Raw genomic sequence first — 24,403 nt, forward strand, 5'->3', positions numbered from 1 at the left:
TGTTGTGGATGGGGTTTTTTTTTGTTTTGTTTATTTATTTATTTTTGCGCTTGGCGTGCCCTGCAGTGGGAAGGGTAGGCTTTGGTATCTGCTTTAACTAAGAACAGGTCCACAAGCAGGTGTCGGGATTCAGCGTGGGCACAGCCACCATCTCGCAGGATGCTAACTTTTATATGGCTGCCTTTCCGTGGCTACATGGACACTGAAAGGCAAATCGGGACCTGCGCTATTCAGATACCTTTTTATTTTTGCTTTACTCTGTGGGCAGACATGCTGTCCCTCCCTGCGGGTTTGGTACTGTACATGTGTTTATTCTGAAGTAAACCCCTCCTGTCTCTTTGGAGGTGTTGAGGATGCACCTCCTGAAGCCATTGTATCTCTGGCTGCTTCCAGTCCTGCTCTCTGGGCAGGATCCTCCAGGTTCTGCTGCCTGGCCGAGGCCGTGGGCTGGCGGTCTATGCCCCCAGAAGAAGCGCTTAGGTCCTGCTCCCCAGAGGTTTTCCCTTCAGATGGGGTTCCTCCCACGGTCCCTCCCTCTGTTCGGATGTGGAATGAAAATAAGGGGGTGGTTTTTGTTGTTTTCCCCCCCCATTCCTTTATTTAAAATTCCAGTCAAGCAGATCCAGAACAACACTGCTTGTCCCTACTGCATTCTCATTTTGCTCCCATCCCTCCTTTAATTTTACATTATCCCCTGCGCTGTGTTTGCAGGCCATATGTGTCCTTTGAACTCTGAAGAAGCTGTGCCAAAAGGAAGCCTTCCTCTCCTCCCCTCCTCCCATCGTGGAACTGCTCTTAGATAATTGCAATTAGTATACAATGCGGAGCAAACCCAGAAGTGAAGTTCATGGGTGAGTGTCTGCAAATTTCCCACAAGCTTCAGAAACACTTGTGCTCGGTCTTTGCTTTTGCTCTTTAAATCTGCAGCAGTTCCTCGAGTCCAAAACGTCTGTTCCTGCTCTGGGAGGTGTTCATAACCCGAATTTGCCTACTGCGCCCCTGGCGAGGCGCGGGGACGGCTGGAGCGGCTGGCAGGGTGCCACGGCTCCAGCAGGGCCTCTGTGCAGAGGAAGGTGGAGCTGCCCGTCATTGTGTTAGGGCGCTCGGCAGAAGCAAGAGAGGGGAATAAGTGGCTTCACGAGCATGCTGTAGTAGGACGAGCTCTTTAGCTGTGTTCCTGGGGAGAGGCGGGCAGGTTGCCTGCCGTCAGCTGACAAAAATGGGAAAGGTGAATCTCGTTCTGTTAAACAAAAAGTGGGGGAATTACTTTCTCGTCATTCATGAGCTGCAGAGAAGAGGGGTGTGCTGCTGGGCCAGTGTTCCCCCACGGCTGCCGTGCAGGGGGGTGAGCAGCAGCTGCCTGCTCAGCCGGAGGGATTGGTGTCATCTTGGGCTTCAGTTTTCAAGGGGGATGTCCTCTGTGGAAAAGGGTGACGGGTGCTTTTTGGGTCCCTTCCCCTTCAGCCTCTGAGAAGTGTCTTGTGCGTTAAACCATGTTTCTGACCTCATTTCTCAAAGGATTTTTAAATGGTGCGAAATAGGAGTATTAATTAGTGTCTCATTAAGCACTTGTAGTCAAGTATGATAATTTTCTTGAAAGGATAATGTATTAGATGAATAAAAATACTCTCCATTAAAAAATGAATACAAAGTCATTTTAAACCACAAAGATTATTGTACATTTCTGAAAAATTAATGTGATTAAAGCAAAATATATTTTAATAAATTAAAAAGACCCTGTTAGGCTGTTTAACTTGTTGATCTCTAATTAATTATTCTCAAATCTAGTGCTTCAGGACTTCAACCTTACCTGCAGGGACAGGAAATAATTTTTCCCCCGCTTCATTTTTTGGCTTGTAATTACTAGGTTTGAGTTGTGGGTGTGGTGGTTTTCCTTTTTTTTTTTTCTTTCTTCCCTTTTTTTCTTTTCTGATGTCTTTCTCAGAGATTGGCCACAATGAAAAGATGAGACCCTAGACAGGGTAGAGTGGTGATCAGAAATGATACGGAGATTTCTTTGATGGGTTTGATTAATGTGACCTACCCATGTGCTGATTTCTAGATTTGGAGCTGAAAAGAAATGTTTTCAAGGATTTTTCCTCCTGTCCCTTTTGTCTGTGACATGGTATAGGTCCTGTCTGCTAGGATCACACAGGCTTCCTTCAGTTACTTCATATAACTTCACACAAGTTAAATTAATTTTTTCCACACTTAGTTTGCCCCTTAGATTAGTTTGGATTAGGTATTTCCTTAACTCTCTACTGAGCTGCTTCACATTCAGCTACTTAATGAGAATTGCTCTGTATGTTGTGGAAGACGATGAAGTAAGTGATTGGAGCTGGAGACATAACCCACATCCATGGGTTTGCCATAGGCACTGATGAAGTTCCTGTATTTATTTAGGGAGGACATAACCAATGATAAAAAAATTCAGTGTAAAACGGAGCAGGTACTGGGTTTACAGAAGCCTATTTAAAAAACTTCGGGTTTTGTGGCATTGGGAATGAAGGCACTTACTCACCAGTCTTATCACAAATGTTGCAGGTGTTTTATCCACTCTTGCTTGGCATGTTCCCTTGGTAGGGATATCTACAGGGCAGGTATCTGGTACTTGAGTACCCCAAATACTTGTTCCTTGTAACAGGTCTGCAGTACAGATTCAGAGAATGCTCGAGGTTTACTATTTTTTATGGTTTAGGTACCCGAGATCCATATGAACTTTTGAAAATATTATTAAAAGTTGTCCAACAGGCTAAAATATACTATCTGGAAGTTTGGGTACCATACCACGCTCTCTCAGGTGCCTTCTGAACTCTCAGGCTATTTGATGATGGTGACTGCCAGTTTTCTTTCATCACAAGACATGTCGTTAAGTATTCTCTGTGTCTAAGTAAACAGCCTTTGCATCTGATTCTCCACCCTTGTATTTTCCTTTCAGCTTTGCTCTTCTTGTCCTATTGCAGCTTTGCCAAGCTTAGGCAATTGGGGTGATAGCTGTTGCCTTCTGGTGATAGCAGCCTCGATTCCTGTTGTCTCTAAAGGTGCTTTTCTCAGCTGAGCCATTACAGACACTGTACCCCAATCAGCCATCTCATTCAGGCAGTGGATGTGTGAGAAAGACATTTTCCTTGTCTTTGGGACACTTGCAGAGCCTGCAGTGGCTGGATAATTGCCTGTTGAACGTTTTGAGGCTTCTGTCCTTTTGTTTGAGAAGATGGGGGTGGCCAGGGCTTCTTGGTGGTGTATGAAAATAGCTACAGTAGATAGCTCCAGAGTTCAAGGAGCCTGTCGTCTGTGTGGAGCGGTGCTCCTGGACATTTATGTGAGCTCTGTTGTTATTATACAAAGTGCCTCCCAAGATGAATGGTCTGTGCTGCTGTAATGTTCCAATGTATGATTAATAGTCTTTTCTGGTCTTAAATGAGACCAAATCTATCCGTTGACTTACCTTGAAAATCCTCTTAGTGCAAATGATCTCATTTTCAAAACCACCTTCTAAGGTTACAACTCTAATGTAAGCACCCAACTGTCTGCGGTTGTGCCTGCTGCTGTAATGACACCCCCAGGTGTAGCCATGCAGATGTGCTTGTGCAAAATCCATTTTGCACGGCTCCCAGTGTGCCGGTTACCTTCCCTTGTTGTTTAGGTGTGTTTCTCCACCTCTTGCAGAGGATACAATCAGACTTTTTTTTTTTTTTTTTTTAAATCGTGACATTGCAGCTATAAATCTGTAAAAATTGCAAGGGCATGACAAAGAGTAGATCTGACTGATGATGCTGTTAACTTTTTCTTAGCATTGCCTGGAATTTTAGCTGACATTGTCCCTTAATACAAATACGTTATTTGCAAGGAGCTCTGTTTAAGCTACCAAATTATTGTGGCAATGTGTGAGACTAACCGTACCGGAGAATAAAGAACGGTGCAGCATTTATGATGATAAAATAATTTCAGGTCATGTCTTTTTTTCTTTGTGTAGTTTTTCTTTTATTACTGGCGCTAAAATGGCTCTTGCAGCGCAAGTGAGAAAACCAGACTGAACCTCCTGTTTTTTTGTTGGGCTCCCAGCTGGAAACCCCTCCCTCGATTTTCCATTGATAAAAGTGTCACAAAGGGAATCTAGAGCAGAGGAATAGGCGGAAATAGAACAATATGAAGCCTTGGACTTGAATCACAAAAAGAGTTAACTAATGTAGATACAGTACTGGCCGAGCTGCTGCTCCTTTCATGACCAGGTTCATTTAACTGTGGTCTTAGCATTCGTGGCTGCCCTCAAAGCCATGTAGCAAATCAGCTGCTTACTGTCTTTTTACTGCGGAGGCTCTTTAAAAGGATATTGCAGAGCATTTTCTTCTCTCCCTTTCTACGGACCGCTTTATCTGACCTTCAAGAATTCAGAGTCGCAACAGGGGCCAAAAAACCTCACGTACAAGAATGCTTTTATTGTTAATTTATAAAATATGTCTTTCACTAATAAAATAAAGGTGTGACATTTATAGAGCTCTGGTAAGGAACACAGCAGTAGAAAAGGCCCAGGTCTCCTACTGTTCAAATTAAGGGCAGCTGATTTCAATGAGAGAAGAAGCAGGCTTGTTAGATGCACAGGTTAACACATGCACTCAGGTGTTCCCATCACGCTCGAAAAGCTTCCAGGAATATTTTGCAAGTATTGAGAAGTAACTTTGTAGAGGACTTTTCAGTTAAGTTAGTGAGGGCACTTAGTGCTCCCTCAGAGTGTTTGGAGGGGGAAGATTACTTGGGTTTAGTTCCATTAGGTGGTAAGTTTATATTTTTTCTATGACTTTCTTAGCATTGTATCACTAAAACAATGGCTTCTCTATTGCTGCTGTGTTTGACCTCTATGTCAGGGTAGAAGAGCTGACAGATGTTTGCTGCAGTGTCTGTGTGGTCCATAGTCTGTGTAGGTGAGTGTCTGCATGTGATGGTGGTGAGGAAAGGGCTTGGAAGCACCTGTGGACGACAACTAGTGCATCTGTCATCGTGCTGGGTGCTGCAGGGAATGTGATGGTCCGTGACCCAGAAAGCTCGATCCTGAGTGAGGCAGCGATCTGCTTTCTGTAGCCGCAGTGGGAACAGCGGGTGCTCAGCACCCCAGATCAGTGTGCAGCACCCTCCTTGTTGCAGACCTTTTAGATCTCTTGAGCTTTACTGTGAAGCACTGTGGTTGTCCTGGGCATACCTTGCCAGGCAAAAAAGTAAGTGCTGCTCTTCTCTTTCCCCCCTGTTATCCTCCTCTCTTTTTTCCCCTCTTTCCCTTTTCCTGTTTTTCTTGAACTTGCCAAAATGCCACAGAGCCGCACACCAAAGTCTGTTTCCTTGTTCTGACAGTTTATTGTGATGGGGTAACAAGAACGCGCACAACTATTGGAAGTGTGGGGTGATAATATAGCAGGAATCTGTTATGTAAAGAGCAAGTACGTGTGATATGGTTGGCCTATCCATATGTTATTGCAAGGTTATAAAGGAAAATATGCAAAATAGTAAATGATGAAGAAGGAAGACTGGAAGTAGTGTTTGGATTTAATGGACATTTCCGATCTCTTCATCTGACCCTGTAAATAAGAGCTGTTGTATTTTGTGCTGTTTTTTCTCATTAAATTTTTATTGGGCCATCCTTCCTTTAAGCAAAAAAAGGAAATGCAAGAGGCAAAGATACTTTTATCTGAAAAACAATGAGTAAGAATAAATCATGGTATGCTACCTTAATAATGCTATTAAAAAGTTGCTTTCCAGTGAAACAGACCGAAACCTAGGAGGAGTAACTGCTTGTGTTAAATGATATAATTTGTCTAGCATTTTGACTCTGCAGGAGTTTTTTCTTTTTGTCAGTATAGGGAGGTAAGAGTCGATAAAGTTGGGTTTCTTATTGCTGCTGCCCTGCCCAACATGCTATTTCCATGCAGAGGGATGGACTCTTCATGCCTATGCCTTATTGTCATAATGAAAACATATGAGAGGCAAAATGTCCCCTTGCCTAAGATACATACTCTGTGTATGAGTAAATACAACACAGGCCATTTATTTTGATCACTATTTTGTATAATATGCAGTAACCGCATGCAAATACCATATACAGCAGAGGAAAATGCTGAAAGCCAATTCTTACTAGATATTAAATGGGATACTAGTTGGTGAATGATTAAAAATAAAGCTACCCTGCATTGTCCTTAAGAGACTCAGATTTGGAAAAAGCATGTTACCTGTAATAGTGGGCAGAGCATCCACTGAATGAGAGTGTTTTTGTTTAAGAAAGGGCTGCCAGACATCAAAGGGAAGGGAAGCAGTATTGCTTTTTAATGCTCTTGGTGCCAAAGAAGCAGAATAAGGTAACCAAGGAAAGGGGTAACATTCTGAAGGTGTTTTTTTTCTGTTACATAAAAAATTAGACGTCTATCAGAAATTACGGCAATTTAGTTGAGTGTTATGCTTTGGACAATTGTAGCACTAATAGGATGGAAGCAGTATAAGCAGTAGCTACAATTATAGCTGCAGTTACTAAGAGAAATCCATGTTCTGTTATTTGAATGCAGCATTCACTGTCTGCCTGAAAGGCAGCAGTGTTTTAAAGAGGCAGGGGAGGAAAGTTGTCCTCTTTTTTTATTTTATTGTCCACTTGCTTTTTTGAGAAAGCTTGTGCGTGTGATTCATCCAAGAGGTCAAATCCAGTCTTTCCCTTGCACCCAAAGCAGTTGAGAGAGTTTAAAAAAGAGAGTAAGTATGCATTAAAAAATCATATATATAAAAAATCAAAGGTATGAGAGCAAAATGGAACTGTTGAGTTTGTATTCCTTGTAGCCCACTAAAACTTATGGGTCATGCACAAATTATTCAAAGGGTAATTTCCCTTAGATTTGTCATCAGGTTTCTTAGTATTGTGAGCCATTATTTGCTTCCTTTCAGTGATGTGTCAACAAACAGATTTCTTTTCTTTGTAGATGTGATTGAATTTTATTCATTAGAGAGATTACAACACATGAACAGTTGTGCCTTTAAAGTACTGGCATTTAAGCTGTTTATAAGGAATGTGTTTATGCTTTGGATAGAGATCACTTGATGCTGGTGTTAGTCAAATTAGGGCTGAAGTAATGGAAATTTTGACTTTTCACTCACTTCATGAATTCTGGCAATTTAGCATGTATGGTGGGCACCTCACTCATTGCAGTTTCCAAATGTAAACAGATGGTGTGCTCAGGAACACCAGGACATAAAAAGATATTATTAATACTCCATCTCAAACGGAGGGGGCAGGTGTATGGCTGGTATAAATTGACGTATTCCCATCAAGTAAAGTCAGGCCAACAGAGGCAAAATGGGAATCTGTCCTCCTGGTCACTGTTTTTAAAGAAAATGCTGGAAACTGCCTGTGTAGTTGTCTCTGTATGTTTGTTTCTTCTGTTCTCTTAAACTGTCTCTGTGGCAAGAGGTGTTCTCTAGTCATCCTTTTTTTTTTTTCCCCTGGGTGACCAGACATGCTTTTCCAGCAGGTCTCACCCTCTTCCCCTTCTCTAAACTCGTTATTTCCATTTTTCCCATTTTCCAATTTTGAATACCAAAGTAACTTCTCCCATTCCTACGTTCCTAGTTACAGCAGCAGGATAGGATTTCTTTACTCCTATCCTCTCCTGCCCATCCATACCCATCCCTCTGGATTCGCACATCCTGAGGAACTGCTTGAACTCAAGCTCAAGTTGTGTCTTCATCCACATGACGCAAAAAGCCCAGCAAAATAGTACGGCTCTGTGACTTGAAAAGTGTTTGTTACATTTCTATAGTGCAGAGTCAGGGAAAAAGGTGGTGCGGGTTGTGCAAGGGTTTGCTGTGTGACTAGATAGATGCTTTGCAAATCCTGTTGCGCAGGCTTGCAGCGTATTTCTCTCTGGACTTCCCAGTGGGTAACATTGCACCAAATTGGATGAGCCATTCCCATTCAAAATGTCAAATTTGTGTTGCTTAATTTCCAATGAGGATGTAATGTGATAGTAAAATTGTTCTGTAAAGGGTCATACACTATTTTACTGTCAGTTTGTGAGGCTCAGACAGAAGGAAATGATCAAAAACACTCGATGCTCATTATTTATTAATTGAGTTCTGGCAGAGCCTTTCTACATTCTGGCTTTTTGTTTGTTTCTTTGTTTACAAACAAAAAAAGAAAAGCACAGTTCACAGAAAAACGAAAAGGGAAATTTGTTAACAAAGATTTCTGACAAGGAAGAAATGGCATTTGGGGGCATTTGAGTGGAGGTGCCTTGGAGTACAGGGAGGGCAACTTGGCATTGCAGTGTCACGCTTTCTGAGTGTTGCTCCTGAAAGAGAAGAATACTTTAGAGAACAGCAGACCATGAATCTTCAGTACAGGCATGCTGGGTTACCAGAAAATATTTACCCTGGTAAGTTCTGTGTTGGGGATATTTTAAGTGTTTGTACTTGCTGCTCATATGGACTTACTTTCTTTAAAAAAAAATCAAACTAACAAGAAGCTCCGAGTGTTTCTTCACTTTTCTGTATCTTTTCCTTGTTTTTGTACATACACAGGTAAAGAACAGTATATTGAAATAATTGTATCTTTCTTTACTAATGGTGGTTTCTTGACTTCAAAAGTCCCAAAGCTGCTTAGAGCTCAGTCTTTGTTCTGCAGTGAACCCTTTCTTAGATGCCGTGGCCTGTATGGAGCTGTGTCGAAGCCTGAGGCGTGAAGTTTACACTGATGAAAGGTCTGCAGACTTCAGCTGCTGATTTTTTTTTTTCCTCCCAGGGATTTAAAATTTACCAAATATAGGTGATTTTTCACAGGAATAGCTAAAAACACATCTCTGATCAGCATAACCCTTTTGCCAAATTTTCAGGCTTGCTCCAGAGCCTGAAGCCATTTCTATATCTCAATAAATACTAACAACAGCAGCAGCAGCAGCAGCAGCAGAAGTAAATCTAACATAATCAAAGCTGCATATTTATTTGCCTACTCTCTTTCTCCAAAATGGCTGAAATTTTTTTGCTGAAACTTTCCCATAAAAGATCAGTCTGAGGGAGATGTTAGCAACTAAGATTTTAATTAAAATATTTGCCAGAGTTGTAAAAAGCTAAAACCCAGACTTTTGAGGGAAAGGGTTGAATAGTCTTAAGTGTCATGGCTGCTATGAGAATTACCTCTTTGGGCTGCTGGTCTAAAGGTGTTGTCTTCAGGTGGAAGCAGCTGCAGTGCTATATACCCTGTCCTCAAGATACCCATTTATTTGCCTTTCACTTTCCTCTGCTGCTGTTCTGTGGATTGGTAGAAAAAATTGGTCCAGGAGATCGTTCTTTTCAGGTCATTTAGATCTGCATTGTTTCAGCTCTCCATTCCTTGTCTGCATCTTTGACTTCACAAATGTTTCTTTCCTCCCTTTGGATTAGAGGTGGAACTTAAAAAGGCAAAATACGCAGCGAGGCCCATTGGACTTTGTCATGCTCTGGCCCTGTCCTCATCAGTTGAGCCCCAGGGGTTCTTCAGCATCATCCTTCCTCAAAAAACAAGAAGCCATTGGCAGCTGCTGAAGCTCCTGCTGCTTTGCTCTGCTTTTTACCCCATCAGTGCTTTTTGGACAATTGTGGAAGTAGCGATACCCAACAGGGGTCTGTTTGCAGTTCCTCTTGCCTGGCTAAATGGCTGCAGTGGCTTTTCGTGGACCACGTCAAAAACAGTGAGCCTTCTACTTTCCAGGTTGTGAGTCAAGGTTCTGTCTCTGGTTGTGTCCAGGCCACCCCCTACTTCTCCTTGACTCTCACCACTGAGTTCCCATCGGGAGGGAGCTCCAGCGTGGGGATGGTGAAGGAATGGCAATACGTCCCAGCCAGGCCTCATGGTTGGGACAGCCAGGACCTGGGAGGTGCCATGGGGTGCACCCATGTCTGCACACCGCCTTGTTGATTTTGGCAGCGTAACCAGTCGGAATACAGAAAACATTTGCTCATCTGGGTCTCCTGAAGAGAAAAAGCAGCGCTTCGGTTTCAGGCTCTGACTTGCAGCATGTCTAGGAAGTCAGTCAGTGCAGGACTTTCGAAAGCACTTGCAGACATGCAAGATCCCAGCTTTCCCTGGCTGTGAGCTGGCTCCCTGAAGCAGTGCTGAAAATCCCCCTTGCTGTTCCTCTGTGCTCAGTCTTCTCCAGTTGAAGCTAGGAGTAATATTTGCATACCTCACTGGTTGTTCAGGCAAAATTAATATTTGTAGAGCACACTGTGTTCCCCATATTGAAAGGACTACATGAAAGCCGCTGTTTTTGGGCAGCTACATCCTATTCTTGAATGTTGTAAATGCACTTAACCAGGGCAGACAAGACTCATTGCATTTGTTTAGAAAAACCCTTTCAGTCCCTCAGTATATGTGTGAATGCATTTTTTTTTTAACATAGGTGTTGTGTTTATAGTAAAGCGGAAGCTCTCTTCTTTTGAAAGAGTCCTGTTTCAAAGGCTGGTTTTTGTGTTCATTTGCCATTTGTTATTCTGGTTGCCATTGCACGGCATACTGAGGGGAATATATGTGTTTTTTTCACGGTCTTTCCCTGCTTATAGAAACCTTCCAGTGCATGCATAAATCCTCCACCAATGCTTTTTCTTAAGCTGAGAACGTAAATAGAGTAGATAATTGTCTGGTAAAGCTGATTGGTATTCCTTAAATCTTGATCTCATCCCTTGCTTATTCACACATCATCTGCACAGAAGATATTTCTGCTGCCTTCTGAACTCTGTTTCACACAGTCCAGCAAGATGTTAAAAAATAATAATTTTAAAAATCTTTGCAAAACCAAATTAGAGCATTAAATGAAATTCCAGGGGAAAAAAAAAAATCTAAAAAAAATAATTAATTCAAGCTATTAAACGTTCTTCTGCTCATAGATTGTCAAAATTCTCCTGAAGTGCGCGAAAGAGGGTGACTTCTCCAAAGGTTCTGCTCTCAGAGCATCTGCTGGAGATGACAGCATCAGGAAGAATAGAACCAGCTGCGGCATCAATGCTGTCGCACGGTTAGCATCACGGCCCACAAGAGCAGAGCAGCATGGTCTCCTGCAGGAAAACCTGGGCTTGTAGCTCTTAACGGCCGGAATTCTGCTTGTCGTGTCACGCTGCCGTAAATCCTGAGCAGCTTCATTGAAACAGAGGGAATTACTCCAGATTTATGCCAGTTTTGATGAAAAGAGGCTTTCTGCTGAATGGATCCGGGCAGCCACTCGCCAGGTGGAAGGGAAAGAAGTGACTCAGCGTTCGGCAGTTGTTGCTGATCGCTGGCTTTTGCCAAGCGCAGAGTCACAGACTTCCTTTTTTTTTTTCCCCCCCCTTCTTCTTCTCCCTGCCCCCCTCCTTTTTTCGCTGGGCGAGTGGCTGCTTTGTACACCCTGCAGAAAAGAGGACTTAATTTCTGGTGGAAGAAGGGATGCAGGGGAGGATGGACCAGCCTGAGTCCTTGTCATGAGCAAGGAGCTTGTGGAGGGGCAGACCACCCTTGCTAGGAGCAATCAGCTCTTCATTTCAGAGGATGCAGTATAGACTGCTGCTTCTTACCCCGGGAGATGAACGTTTGTAAGAGGGGGTTAGCTGCATAGCGGGCCTCGTGTTCCTGTCTGCGCGGTAATAACCCAGCTAATGCCAGTGATGGCAGCTCCTCCCGCGGGTGCACACGAGGGCGCAAAGCGTGCAGCACGGCAGAGTGAGGTGCAGCCCGGTGCTGCCTGAGCAGCTTCTTGCTTTCCCCCCATCCGCCACCACCCTGCTCTGCCTCCCCAGCAAGCTCATCACCTCTGAGCCAGCAGCAGTGGCCGTTATCAGCACCCGAAAAAAGGCAAAGGAAGGGGGAGAAAAACCCCATAGCTAGGTTCTAGGGCCATCTGCCAGTTGAGTAAATATTGGGGTTTATTTTGGACTACCCTACAAGGAAACTCCAAGTTTAGAAATGGTGTTAAATTATTGCAATGAAAAACGGGATTTATAAACTCTAAAGGGGGAAGACAATAGTTTACTGTAAATCTTTGAAAAACATGGGCTGATGAACTGAAGCTCCCTGAATGTTTCAGCCCATCTGTCTTGTTAGTTTCTGTGTCTTAATCATGGATTTCATGAAGTGTCTAATTTTCCTTTTTTAGCTTTCTGTCTTCCTCTTGTACAAAAGTTAAGGCAGGGAAATCATCTGAGCTGGATTTACTTTTGCATCCGAGAGAAAAGCAATCTATAAAAAGAAGCGAGTGGTGCGTGTGCTGGGAAACCAAGTTTGTCTGCTTTGGGTTTGGGGGGCAAGATTTTCCCACCCTCACTTCTGCTGCTGTGGTGGTTATTGGGACAGCTGGGCAGTGCAAGTATAGGCACATAGCTGGTAGCTGACAGTGTTTTTAATTGTCTGGCTCTGGTCCGTGGTTGTCTAAACAGCATGGACTGAAATGGAGGCTCTGCTGAAGTCACCAGCAAAAGTCCCTTGCTGTCCCTCCCACTGCTGCCACTGTTCCTGGCAACTGTCAAGATGTACTGGCAAGCCCCTGCTCCCTCTTGCACCTCGGGAAGTCTGCAACGGCTCTTGCGAACCAGAGAATTACTTCCTATTCGTATCTGCAGGGGGGAAAAAGCACAAACCAACAACAGAAACATCCCACCCTAAAAGTCAGAGCATTTTAATGACACCTCAGAAGGGTCGTGCATCTCCAGGTTCTTCCTGCGTGAATCCATCACATGGAGCCCCCTCAGTTTTTAGCAGCAGTGGAAATCTTTGCCCACCCCCCCAGCACAGATAAGGCTGTGTATATTTGCGGTGTATACTATGCAGAAGACACTGATTGACATTAATTAGGAGTGGGTGGTGTGAAAGTGTAAAAATAAAATTCCTTTCTGCTGGGTGTACTATTAGAAGTGAAGTACACAGTGTGACACTGAGTGCGCATGAGCATGCACGTGTGCGTGCGAGCGTGTGTGAGTGTGTGTGGAGCAGAGGGTGTCTATTCAGCATTTAGAACAATTGTGGGAGTGAAGCATTACAGGTTTAAACATCTATATAAAGTCTGGGATAGCAACCTTTTTCTTGTGAGCTGCTCAGTGAAATGTGCTTCAAAATTGTTTCTTTTCAGTTCTGAGTTCAAAACGCCATGCTAAAAAACATACAATGCCGCAGATTGCAACTTGGGTCAATTCAGCTGCCTCAGCCTGCTGTGTGCTGTTTGGGGACTGTTCTGAGAAGTGATCAGGAGGGACAATGTTTTCGGTAAATTTTAGCAGGAGCAGCATTTTGAAATTAAATGGATCACCATTTAGCAAGCTGGTATTGCTCTGGTTGATGATATTTATTAATTCCTTCTCTGTGTGTATACTGAGAATAAGAAGCAATAAATGAATTCCACTGTGTTAATGGTTCGTGAAGTGTGTTGTTGGATGTGGCTGGCCTTCTCCTATGAAATGAATGGACAATCGTCTGTGCTGCTTTAAAAACATATTCTTTGGATCTTAACTTCATTATGGTATCTGAGCTCCAGGCCTATTGTCTATGAAGTTTATTCAGTATCTGTGTTTTATGTGGGTGATACTGCCAGAGGGTTATCTTGGAGCTTTTAATAGCTGTCTGTCTCTCCGCTCTACCTGACTGTTTATATTTTTCCTTTATACAAGAAAGTTCAAAACATGGATGCCTTCTCAGCCTAATTCACTGGTCACTGAACTGAGTGACACTGACTGAAGACCTCTTCCCCAGGGGTTGAGGCCTTTCCGTGCCGAACTGCAAGTTTGTGTTTGGTCTTCATTGATTATAGCTAAAGGACAAATCTCCTCTTTCTGTAACACCTCTGAAATTGTGTGTGTTACCCTAATTTGTGCTTATTTAAGCGAGCTCTTTTTAAGTGGACTCCTTTTTATTTTGCCCAGTGATTTGATGGAGATGAGTTGTTAGTCTCTTCATTTCCTAGCAGAATATCTCTCTGTTGACAAACGGAATGTTTGCCGGGGGAGAGGGTGGGAGTGACACCTCAGCTCTCCTCTCCAAGCCTGCAAGGTGCTGGCAGTACATGCTGTGGGCACCGTGAGCTGCAGCTGCTTGTGCTGTGCCTGTGATTGAGATACAGAGCTGTTACTTAGGCCTTCTGGTTAAGTATCATTTTCTAGTACATTACTTAAAGTAGATTTAATGTACTGGATATTAAGTTAAGGGATTCTCCTCCTCCTAGAAGGAAAACACCAAAGCTGACACACTGGCTTGCACTGGACTCCCTAACATCGGTGGTGTTGCTTTAGCATTGTAATATGTCAGAACTGGCTAAAAACCAACCAACCAACCAAACAAACAAAAAACCCAACCCCCTCTTCCCCGTCTTGCTGATGCTGATCCTTCCCCTTACAGGCTGCTATTTTGGGGGATGCGTCACGTGTTGCTCAGAAGGAGCACGTGGCTTCAGCTGCAAGAGGTTGCTGACCATGGGAACGTGGAGCTAAAGGTAGTGCTGGCAGCTCTTTTCCAGCCAGCTTTGGTGTCAGATGTACAGAGTGCATGTGATAAAGCACTTCATGTACCACCTCACAGAGACAGGAATTCAGAGGTTTCTCCAAATGTGTACCAAAGGCCCCTCTTAATTAGCTGCACGTGGCTTGTGTAGAGGTGCGTAGGCTTGTAGACAAGATGCTCACTACGCTGTCCCTGGGTGAGCCATTGGCACGCCTGATCCATGGCAGCTTGATTGATGTGGATGGGGAAAATGTTTGAATTAACTGCAGAAGTGTAAAAAGCAATTCACAGGTACACAAACACTGAGATTTCCCGTGCATGGGGCAAGATGCTGTAGTTTAGTTAAGGAAACCACAAGGAGGTTGATTTCTGGGTTTTGGTTTTGTTTTATTTGTTAGTATAACAGTTTGCTTGCGTTTGAAAGGGTTAAGTGGAGATAAGTTCATGGTTGAAGTTGCAGCGGTGTGCACAAAATGCGTAGCACATCTGGTGTCAAGTTGCTTGTGATCACATATGTGTAGATAAAAATATACTGAGTTTTAAGCAGGTTTTTTTTTTTCCCTGGCTCTAATTGCGATGTTACTACCAGTTAATTACAATTGAGTTTCATGACTCTCTTTTCTTGCTGTAAACCTCAATTCAGTGAATTAAGCAAAGATATGTGAACTGTGAAGAAAAAAGAAAGGAAAAAAAAAGGGGGGGGGAGCAGAAAGGCCATGTTTGAAGTCATTCTCGGGCTGTTTTTGTGTTTAAGGCCCTGTCAAGTAGCGTTCTTGGGAGAGTTATTCAGGGTTTAAAGAGTTCAATGCATATTCAGTGTCTTCTAGAATGAGATCTCTAGCGACTGAAGAACGTTGTGGCCTTTGGGACTGTATTTATATCTACAAATACGGATATAGAGATGTTTCTTCCTGGGGACTGTAACCACTGAAGTAAAACCCACCAGTATAGCGCAGGGTTTTCCCACTAGTAATATAAAACATACAAATCCCAGGTCTTGATCTTCATACACAAAAAGGCCACTTTACACTCTTGAGGCAAGTAAAAAGATCTTGAACCAGGTATAAATCGTCTAATTAATTTAGCCTTCTTGCCCTTTTCACACTGATTAATACATTAGGCTGTCTAAACATAAAATATACAAGTAAAATGTGTGTGGGAAAATATCCTTCAATGATCGGGTAGCTATTTGTAAGCTTGAATTAATTGGGCTGACATGTGCAATCCGTTCAGTTTTGTGGGGGCTGGACAGTTTGCGGGTAAGCAGGAGGGAAATCCTTCGAGGGATGTGTCATTGTAGGACATTCTCATACTAAAATGGGGGGGGAGGAAGGGGGGAGGAAAGTACTATTAGAAAATCTGCTCGTGATCCTCCACGCCATGAACATCTTTTAAAACCAGTGTGTTTCATATGGTTCTTCAGTTGTCATCGTGTTTTTCAGTTCCATGTTACAAAACAGAGCATTAAATTATTTTTAACACAATGTATAGAGACAGGGCTTAAAATAGTTTGTAATCAGCTAGACCAAGTCACGGCTGCATTGGTGGGTGCCTTCCTATTAGTGTTTATAGAAGAAAATAGTGTTTGCACAGCTCAAATGCTTTTCATGTCAGTGCTGACCACATTTGTTTGCAGCCTAAGAAAACAGAACATCAGAATTCACCTCAAAATTTTTTAACAAAACTTTTTAATAACCATTGATTGTATTTCTGAAACATAGTGGTACTGAATGTTACCATAACTATAGCCATAAAGTTAGAACAGAGCTGCTATTATTTTTGGAGTGTGTCTAAACCAGTGGTTTTTCAAGTGGAAGTGTTGGCAGAATTTCATTGTCTATGTTAAATGCAAAGTTACTCACTTCCTTCTTCCATCCCCTCCAGTTTTAGTTATCTGTTTGGTGAAGAGCAGAATACAGCAGTGCACGATTCGCTTTCCAGGGACCATGTAGGGAGTCTGCGTGCGGCATGTCAAAAAATACCTGAGCATCTCAGGCTTCCCTGCGTCTATCCCCATAGCGCTCCCATCAGATGGGGAAGCTATGGTGCCTCCACCACTCGGATGGCCGAATTGAGCCTGGAGGTGGGCTCGTGCCTTGACCCAAAGGGTGGCAGGGCAGGGAGCTGAGTCTGCATCTCCCATGTCCCACTCTAGGGCTCTCAGCACTGCATCATCCTTCCTCCGTTCTGCAGTTTAAAGACCTGGGACGGGTTTAATACTGAGCGACGGTTGTAGACATGCTCTTCAATGCCATTGACTTGCATGAGTGAGACTCGTTCCGTCGTGAGAGGATGCTGTGGAGCTGCTGACACAACTTATCCGGGAAGCTTTCTTTGCTGGAGATTGTTAAAACGGTGATAACGTTTCCCCTTTGCTGGGGTGGTTTTTTGCTGTGTGCATCAATGATGCTTTGGGGTGTGTGTTGCTTTTTTCAGACTGGGATTCGGAGCTATGCTTTTCATTTTTCACTTGCACTTAAATAGTAAACGAATGTTTTGTAACACCAGCGTTTTCAAATCCTGTGATCACTGAAGTTGCCAAATGATTATTTATTGGGAGTAGAGGTTTTTCATTGTATAATCTTTGTGCTAAATCAGAAGGAATAGTGCTTCAGGAATTTTTTTTAATAGAAAAAAATGATAATAACTTGACATTGCACGGCGCACATAAATTGTTGAGAGTCAAAAGACCATTTACTTCGAGGCTGCACATAATGATCTCATTTGTTATTATGTGGTCGGCACAGGCTACTCTCAAGACGTGTAGGATTTCTTCCTCTCTAATGTTTCTGCATCAGTGTAATAGATCTGAATACTCCATAGATATTTGGCCATCTGGTTCTCTTAATTCCACTGAATTTACCAGAAGAAAAAGTAACGTATTATGGCTTTCTAAATATAGTTCTTTTTCCATGATTGAAAATTGAATCACTTATTCTGTGGAAGACTCTGATATTCTGTAGTTTTCCTTTGTTGCAATTTGAATATTCTTAGGAGAAGTAAACCCTTGATTCTTTATACAAGTATTGTGGGTTTTTTTAAAACTTCTCTTCTTTTGTTGTCATTTTGGGATCCAGATGTTCTCCAGCTCTGCAAACCAAGTAAAGGTATTAGGGACCCCTTTTATTCTCCAGATTATAGTAAAAATAAAGATCTTAAAACGCCTTAGAAGGAAAGGAAGGCAGTGTAAAAAGAAAGCTAGCCTGCTGGGAGGAATAATTTAAAACAGAAATTTGAGGCACTTCCGTAATAAATCCCAAGTGTAATAAAACTGTTTGTGATTGGGGTTTGATCTTGAAATTGAATTTCTAGTTTGGAGCCTTGCACTGGCACGATGTCTTGTAAGAGGGTTTGGGGTGTGTTTCGGGGTTAGTATGAGCGGTTTCAATTGCCGAATCAAGAGTTGCAGGAGGCGTGCTTGAAGCGGTTCAGACCTCACCGCGAATCTGTTCGGCGATTTCACCGAGTGAATATGAATGCAACGATGTCCTCAGTGCCACTAGGAAGAAGAGTGATATTAGTAACAACTGCGATGACAGTTTCTGTTTGCCAGCCAAGTAAATGTGTCAGGAGGTCACCGAGGAGTATCTATGGCAACCGAGGGATGGAGGATGGCTCTGCTGGGCCAGTGTTGCTTGCTGGGCACAACCCCAGGCAGTGAACTGTGATATGACCTGATTAGGACTAAGCTACTAACTGAAATTGATAGTATTTATCAGCCACAGCCTTTAAAAACCAGTGGAAACCAGAAAAAAAAACAGCAGTGGAAAGCAGAAAAAAAAAGGACCGAAGAGGTTTGGCTGATATCTTTCCAATTAAAAAAAAAAAAAATTCAATACACGTTAAAGTGTGGTAAGCCTGATCTCTTGAGAGCGGAAAGATATTTCTAATTTCTGCTAGGAATGCTTTTACTCTGTGTCGTCTTAATTTTTCTTTAAATTTATTTTTTTAAAGAAGTCAGGCTGGTCAGGAGTCTTACGATCCAACCCCAGACTTGCGATTGGACCAGCCATAAATTTTGTAAAGTGACATTTCTTGTGTAGTTATTAAAAAGAAAAAAAAAAAGAAAGTCTTTCAAACCTTTGATGGAAAAGCCAGTGGCTTAAATATCATTGAAATCCAGTCTGCGGGGTGGGTTAACTGAATTCCCCGTGTAACGCTATTAAAGCAACCGTCTTGGATAATAAATGGCGATATGCTGTATGACTCACTTGAGGGGTCATTATTTTTGGTTGGCTTGAAAGCCGATGCTGTTTGCTGGGCTGTAGCGAGGAAGGTGTCAGCCTGTGCCGCGTGTGCGATCTAAGTGGCATAGCAGAAGAGTGAGGGCAAGTTTCCTTGGTGACCACTCTGGATGCAGGTTGGGGAGAGGAGATGAATTGCCAACTGTTTCTTTGGCCTGTAACCCAGAGTATTAAAATCTGCTATGAAAGTACTGTATGTTCCTTTCCCTTCACCACCCTCCATTTTGTACTGCAATGTGGAAGTCCAAATAGTAATACTGCCGTGTGGTATTTTAGGGTTTGAAAGGTTATGGCATTACACTACGTTACTGAGGGGATTAATAATCTCCTGGACACATCGTAATTTGCTTTATATTAGTGAACACGCACATAAATAACATGGTAAAAATCTGCAGTTTGCCTGGGCATCCTTCTTTCTGGGAGCCTGCTGCACTCTTTATAACCCAGAGTTTTGCATCTGAAGCACTTCTTACTGCTGAAATGGTCTTCCCTAGCATGACCCCATGCTCTGATCCTTGGTTTGCTCAGAGCCAACCTCAGACCAGCTGCCTTGTGAGCATTGCACATTCCTCTCAAATCTTCATTTTGATTTTGCACATTCCTACGTTTGGACAGGTGTCAGCCAGCGCTGCAGCCCCGCGGGTCGCATGCGGAGGAGGCCCAGGGTCGCTGCGAGCTCAGCAGGGCGCTGGCTGCTGCAGGGGCGGCCCCTTCGACCGCAGGGGAGCTGGGAGGGATACGTCGCGTTGCTCTTGAGATGCTTCCTCTGCATACGCATGGAGCAACACGAATAGACTTCTAGGTCGTCTGTATCTCTGCCAAACAGAATCTTACTACAGCGCACTGTCATTAAGCAGGAATAAGGGGAAATAAAAGGCGAAAATGTTTGCAGGCTCTCAAAACTGTTGACTCTTTCAAACCCTACAAAAGTAAATGATTGAGCAAGTCTACAGCTGGTTCAGTAGAGATGTGCAGCTCAAGCTGTAAATTTCTATTCCGAGATAAAATCTGGTTATTGTTTAATGAATGCATTGTGTTTGCGTGGCAAGGTTTTGGTAGCAGAGGGGGCTACAGGGGTGGCTTCTGTGAGAAGCTTCTAGAAGCTTCCCTTGTGTCCGATAGAGCCAATGCCAGCCGGCTCCAAGACGGACCCACCGCTGGCCAAGGCCGAGCCCATCAGCGACGGTGGTAGTGCCTCTGGGATAACACAGTTAAGAAGGGGGAAGAAAACTGCTGCGGAACAGCAGCCAAAAGAGAGGAGTGAGAATATGTGAGAGAAACAACTCTGCAGACACCAAGGTCAGTGAAGAAGGAGGGGGAGGAGGTGCTCCAGGCACTGGAGCAGAGATTCCCCTGCAGCCCCTGGTGAAGACGATGGTGAAGCAGGCTGTCCCTCTGCAGCCTATGGAGGTCAGTGGTGGAGCAGATACCCACCTGCAGCCCGTGGAGGACTCCACGCCAGAGCAGGTGGGTGCCCAAAGGAGGCTGTGACCCCGTGGGAAGCCCGTGCTGGGGCAGGCTCCTGGGAGGACCTGTTGGCCCATGGAGAGGGGAGCCCATGCTGGAGCAGGTTTGCTGGCAGGAGTTGTGACCCTGTGGGGGACCCACGCTGGAGCAGTCTGTTCCTGAAGGACTGCACCCCGTGGAAGGGACCCACGCTGGAGGAGTTCGTGGAGAACTGCAGCCCATGGGAAGGACTCACATTGGAGAATTTCGTGGAGGACTGTCTCCCATGGGAGAGACCTCACGCTGGAGCAGGGGAAGAGTGTGAGGAGTCCTCCCCCTGAGGAGGAAGGAGCGGCAGAAAAAACGTGTGATGAACTGACCGCAACCCCCATTCCCCGTCCCCCTGTGCTGCTGGAGGGGAGGAGGAAGAGAAAATCGGGAGTGAAGTTGAGCCCGGGAAGAAGGGAGGGGTGGGGGGGAAGGTGTTTTAAGATTTAGTTTTTATTTCTTGTTACCCTCCTCTGATTTGATTGATAATAAGTTAAATTAATTTCCCTGAGTTGAGTCTGTTTTGCTCATGATGGTAATTGCTGAATGATCTCCCTATGCTTACCTCGACCCATAAGCCTTTCGTTGTATTTTCTCTCCCCTGTCCAGCTGAGGAGGGGAGTGATAAAGTGGCTTTGGTGGGCACCTGGCATCCAGCCAGGGTCAACCCACCACAATGAAATGAAAGTCAAGGCTTTAAATTGCAAACAATTCAGATGTTTTTCTTCCACAAGATTGTGTGGCATTTTTTATTTTGTTTTCTGTCTCCTCCTGTCAGTATCTAAAAGTTTACTGTGGTAAGTTCAAGTGACAGAGAACATGGTTTGTTCTGGCACGAGGAGAATAACCAGGCAGTGTTTCTCCAGGTTCAGAAAGCCTGGGGGGAGGAAAGAAGTCAGTCAAACTTGCTACTGCAAAATGTTGCTGGAAAATTACTTCATAAAGCCTTTCCCGAGTGCCCATGAACCTGAAAAGCTTTTCTGTGCTACTGAGTTTACTGTGCTAGGGATGTGTGTGCAGGGACTGTGCATTCTAGCAGAGCTGGAACAGAGTCCCTGTCCGAGACTGTAAAACGACCTTGTTCATACAGTTGAGTCCAACTTGCTTTATAAACCTGTCATGGCATCGTTGTGTTATGGTATGATACTGTCTGTAGTGGGGGCAGGAGCTGAAGCAGAACCTTACTCAAAAAATCTCCCCTGTGGGGCGGGAGATGATGAGTTTGAAATAATTTATGACTGGTGGTTGTAGTGCTGTTTGCATCCATATTTTCAATGCCTATGAAACGTGTTACAATGGTGATTCTTAAAAAACCCAACAAATTCTGTTCCTCGTAGTACACAGAAACTGCCCTAGAATTTTCCTTGTTATCTGTTTTTGGATCCGTTTTGTTGGCAGTATGGTACAAGCTGTAGCTGGCACCCACATCATACGGTGCTAGGCTTTGTGTAAAAATACACAAGAGTGAATGTGGGCAGGGCCATAGCCTCTGCAGTTGCGCTATTTGTAGCACAGCTCCTTCATCTTTTGTATGTGGTATTTGGACAGATTTTGACAAACCTGGGTTAGGATCTGAAGTGGCAACCAGCATCATATCAAAGCACTTAGTATATTTTGAAAGGAACTCGCTTATGCAGCGCAAGTTATGTATAGCTAGCTATTTTGTTTGACATAAGGAAAAGGTATTTGGAAAGTATTTTAAAAATCTACAGATTTTTACTCTGTGTTAAAATGCAGTATTTAGAAATCTCCCAAAGCATATATCCGTAAAAACAGCTCCCCACTCTGTTTTAGGGGATACCTGTGACCTGAAGGTCAGTGTGATCAGTTGCTTTCGCTCTTGTGTTGATGTTGGAGTACAAAGGACAATCCACGGGTATGGTTTGTTCACCCACATTTGGTGCAGAGGGTCTACCCTTAGTAATGGGATGAAGTTCTTTCTGGGAGACAGATGAAGGGTTTCAGCAGATGCAATACGATGGGTGAAACCCATGCAGAGTCACCAACCCCATCTCCTCCGAACTCGGACAAGAACATTTTAAGAAATAACCTGGATTTTCTCATACCTAAACACTTGACTTGAACTACTAGGGAAAGTAAAAGTTAATTTTCTCCCTCCTAAATGCAGAAGAGCCACTGGAAATGCTTTTAAACAGGCAAACTGCAGATTCAAAAGTATGTATAGCTAATTGATCACAAACAAGGCATGCATATATCCTCCCTCCTTTACTTCAGATACACTGTAACTAGTTGTTTTCTGAGACCATAACACATGTGGACACTAAACAGAGAACAGTAGAAAGTAGAGGACTAATAGCAGTGATGGCAGAAACACCATTTAGCTTCTTATTAAACAAAAACTGTTTTGCTTCCAAATTCTTAAGTTGCTACAGTTATTTAATCTAGTTTGCCCAACCTCTCTCTTTAAGACATTTGTTCTGCTCAAGGATGCAAAGAATTTTTTTTTTTGCCAGAACACTTTATTGGTTTGGATAATAACCCTTTTTTCCATCATTTTTGTGCAACACATGAGATAAAACAGTTTCAGATTCATTAATTGGAAAGGGAATGCTAAGAGAGTGCCTTCAAATAAATAATGATTAATTGCATGTAGAAATGCTCTGACTTCATTTGAATATGCTTAACAAGCCTTCACTACCATCAGTTTCTGCTGTTCGAGAGTAAAACTGAGAGTAGGTGTAGCATCAATACCTATTTGAGTATACGCCTGGTCCTGCTTTCGCTGCTAGAAAGCACAAGTAGTAGTTCTGCTGCAGTCTGCTGTTGGCAGCGAGAAAGAGCTGTCAACGAGAGCAGACTGGATCCCGAAACGGGACATCTTGTGTGTACAATGCGGGTACAGCTCTTCTTCCCCAGCAATACTGAGCATCGAAGTCTGTTTTTTAAAAGAGGGTTCTGCTTTTTTCACCTTCATTTCTCTGCTGAGTGCCCTTTTCCCTGCTCTCTCTTCAAAACCAGGCCATTTCCAGTCCTCTTATCTGTTGCACTAAAGGCTTTCACAGCATTATTTGGCCATATTTGAGTTTTCCATTGCCATTAGAGCAGCCTGCATGATACGCCTTTCTGTGCCGTTGGACACATTTGTAGTATTTCTGTCTGTGCCCCGTCGCACTTGGGACTTTGGGGGCCTGATCATTTTGCAAGGCAAATTCTTGCTTGCTTGCGGCTGCCAGTGTGCAGTTCTGCTTTCTCCGGGGTCCTTCCCTCCGAAAGTCACTCTTGCCACGTTGGTGAGTGGAAGGCGGTCATTTTGAGCGTGGAGGGGAATAAAGGGTGAAAATAATAATTTCCATGCTGCTGTCACTGAACTAATGCAACACACTTGCTGTATCAGCCATTGGTGAAACCCTCATTAAAAAGTGGCAGCCAGAGGAGCCCAGCTCCTTACCCTCAACAGAAAAAAGCATCCCCAGAGGACAGTTCCTCTGGCTTCGGTGGGATCTTTCTTTAACCAAGGTCTGTAGTTAAGTCAGAAAGGACAGCCGCCTTCTACAGCTTTGTCATACTTCACAACTAAGGAGAAAAGCTTTCCTCTTAGCAGCTTGATGTAGCCAAGATCCAAGAAGCCTTGAATTCTCTGTAGTTGTATTGTTGCTGCCAACTTGCAGTCTCATTTGGGGGCACTACACTTAATCGCTCTGTGCCTCGTTTCCTCTTTTTCTTATGCTGTGGGGTTTAAATCACCTCCCCTTATATATGGGAAGGCTTCTTGCAGGAGTCAGCTGGGTGACATTTTCCATGCTTCATTCTGAGCTATGCAACCTGAAGATCTCCTGGTTTTACGCTGATGAAGGTGCCTTCTTTCTGAAATCATGTAATAATGAGGTGCTGTGAGCCCAACGCTCCTCTGGACGAGAAGGGGGTGTCAGCCCATCTGTCCTGAAAATTGATTCCAGTTAGCTTATATGAATTTGATCTGTGCCTTTGATGATATTTTTCATGTCCTGGCTTCTAAAGGAAGTAAAGGTAAAGGCAATGCTTTAATTTGTTGTCAGCTCCATAGATTCCTGTTACTTTTTTTGAGTTTTTGGTATTAGTAAAAAAAACAGGGCCTATTATTAAAAACAGATCATCAGCAGGGAGATAATCAGTGTCTGGAAGAGAAATGGAAAAGGCAGGTAACGTGGGAAGGAGCTACAGGTTGATGGTTGGGTTGGGAAAATACAGGAGGTGGGAGCTAGAG

At 43.6% G+C, this 24,403-nt stretch overlaps 1 protein-coding gene across 10 annotated transcripts in view; it reads left to right on the plus strand.

The window, feature by feature from the left end:
- Window positions 1–24,403, plus strand: part of ATXN1 (ataxin 1) — a 379,215-nt gene that overhangs the window by 232,785 nt on the left and 122,027 nt on the right. The window contains exon 2 of one of the 10 annotated variants that reach the window (XM_075142751.1): window positions 712–851. The exons of the other annotated variants lie outside the window; for them this stretch is intronic. The gene's annotated coding sequence lies outside the window, so the exon portion shown is untranslated. The remainder of the gene's footprint in view (window positions 1–711; window positions 852–24,403) is intronic. 10 annotated transcript variants of the gene reach the window in all.

Source organism: Calonectris borealis, chromosome 2 (assembly GCF_964195595.1).
Source record: "Calonectris borealis chromosome 2, bCalBor7.hap1.2, whole genome shotgun sequence".
Taxonomy (NCBI): domain Eukaryota; kingdom Metazoa; phylum Chordata; class Aves; order Procellariiformes; family Procellariidae; genus Calonectris; species Calonectris borealis.